General features: G+C 38.0%; 1 pseudogene; it reads left to right on the top strand.

Moving 5' to 3' along the window:
- Positions 1 to 580: 580 nt before the first annotated feature.
- On the top strand, positions 581 to 2,284 carry LOC131486559 (tigger transposable element-derived protein 1-like; annotated as a pseudogene).
- The last annotated feature ends 255 nt before the right edge of the window (positions 2,285 to 2,539 follow it).

Genomic DNA, 2,539 nt, shown 5'->3' with positions numbered 1-2,539 from the left:
GGATTCATTAAAAGTTTCTAACGCATAGCAACTCCATGAAAACTTGCTCTATTTTTCTGATGAGATTTATTTCCTGGGCTCTTTTGTCATGGGGGTTTCATTTTGGTAAAGTTGTTCCTGTCTCTGAAAAAGGGAAATTAAAATCTTCTACACTCCATAGATATATAGGCGTGACTACAGACATACCTCATTTTATTTTGTCTCACTTTATTGCACTTTACAGATATTGCATTTTTCACAAACAGAAGAAGCAAGGAGCAACCCTGTACCGAGCAGGCCTATCAGCACCATTTTAACAACATTTGCTCACTTTGTGTGTCTGTGTCACATGTCGGTAATTTTTGCCATATTTCAAGCTCTTTCACTATCATTATACTCATTATGGTGATGTGTGATCATGTGTGATCCGTATCTTTGTTGTTACTATTGTAACTGTTTTGGGACATCACAAACCACACCCACATAAGATGGTGAACTTAACCAACAAATGTATATTCTGACTGCTCCACCAACCAGCCATTTCCCCATCTTTCTCCCTCTTCTCAAGCCTATTGAAATGAGGCCAATTAATAACCCTGCAATGGCCTCTAAGTGTTCAAGTGAAAGGAACAATTACACATCTCTCACTTTAAATCAAAAGCTAGAAATGATTAAGCTCAGTGAAGAAGGCTTGTCAAAAGGCAAAACAGGCTGAAAGCAAGGCCTCTTGCACCAGTTAGCCACATTGTAAATGCAAAGGAAAAGTTCTTGAAGGAAACTGAAAGTTCAACTCAGTGAACATACAAATGTTAAGAAAGCAAAATAGCCTTAGTGCCAGCCACAACATTCCCTTAGGCCAAAACCTAATCCCAAGCAAGGCCCTGACTCCCATCAATTCTATGAAGCATGAGTGGTGAGGAAGCTGCAGAAGAAAAGTCTGAAGCTAGCAGAGCTTGGTTCATGAGGTTTAAGGAATGAAGCTGTCTCCACAACATAAAAATGCAATGTGAAGCAGCAGGTGCTGCATAAAATCTGTAACAAGTTATCCAGAAGATCTAGCTGAGATAATTCACAGAGGTGGCTATACTCAACAACAGATTTTCAGTGTAGATGAAACAGCCTTCTATTTGAAGAAGATATCATCTAAGACTTTTATAGCTATAGAGGAGAAGTCAATGTTTGGCTTCAAAGCTTCAAAGGACAGACTGTCTTGTCAGGGACTAACACAGCTGGTGACTTTAAGTTGAAGCCAACACTAATATAGCATTCCAAAAATCCCAGGGCCCTTAAGAATTACGCTAAATGTATACTGTCTATGCTCTATAAATGTAACAACAAGGCCTGGATAACAGCACATCTGTTTATAACACGTTTTACTGAATATTTTAGGCCCACTGTAAAGTCCTACTGGTCAGAAAAACAAATTGCTTTCAAAATATTACTGATCATTGACAATGCATCTGGTCACCCAAGAGCTCTGACAGAGATGTACAGTAAGATGAATCTTATTTTCACTTATGCTAACACAACATCCATTCTGCAGCCCATGGATCAAGGAGTAATTTCAACTTTTAATTCTTATTATTTAAGAAATACATTTTATAAGGCTATAGTTGCCATAGAAAGTGATTCTCTGACAGATCTGGGTAAAGCCAATTGAAAACCTTCTGGAAAGGATTCATCATTCTAGGTGCCATGAAGAACATTCGTGATTTATGGGACAAGGTCAAAATATCAATATTAACAGACGTTTGGAAGAAGCTGATTCCAACCCTCATGGATGACTTTAAGGGATTCAAGATTTCAGTGAAGAAAGTAAGTGCAGATGAGGTGAAAACAGCAAAAGAACTAGAATTACAAGTGGAACCTGAAGATATGACTAAAGTACCACAGTCTCATCATAAAACTTGAATGGATGAAGAGTTACTTCTCATGGATGAGCAAAGAAAATGGTTTTGGAGATGGAATCTCCTCCTGGTGAAGATGGTTAAAATGACAAACAAGGATTTAGAATATTATATAAACTTAGTTGATAAAGTTTGAGAGGACTGACCCCAATTTTGAAAGAAGTTCTACTGTGGGTAAAATACTATCGAACAGCATCACATGCTATGGACAAATTGTTCATGAAAGCAAGAGTCAATCAATGTGGCAGACGTCACTGTTGTTTTATTTTAAGACATCGCCACAGCTACCCCAGCCTTCAGCAACAACCACTCTGATTAGTCAGCAGCCATCAACATCGAAGCAAGACCCTCCACCTGCAAAAAGATTATGACTCACTGAAAGCTCAAAAGATGGTTAGCATTTCTTGGCAATAAAGCAGTTTTAGTTAAGATATGTACGTGTTTTTTTAGACATAATGCTATTACATACTTAATATACTACATGACTCTAAAACCTAAGTTCTTATCAGTACTACACGTTTTATGTCTGCTGCTTCTATTAAAGCAATCTAAGAATGCACCAGTGAACCAACAGCTTTATATACTTGATGGCTAGCAGGAAATGAAAATAAACATTGCTTGGGGAGCCTGGATGGCTCAGTTGGTAAGCGTCC

Source organism: Neofelis nebulosa, chromosome 10, assembly GCF_028018385.1.
Source record: "Neofelis nebulosa isolate mNeoNeb1 chromosome 10, mNeoNeb1.pri, whole genome shotgun sequence".
Lineage (NCBI taxonomy): Eukaryota > Metazoa > Chordata > Mammalia > Carnivora > Felidae > Neofelis > Neofelis nebulosa.
The sequence above is the reverse complement of the archived record's forward strand: the minus strand, read 5'-3'. Positions and strand labels throughout refer to the sequence as shown.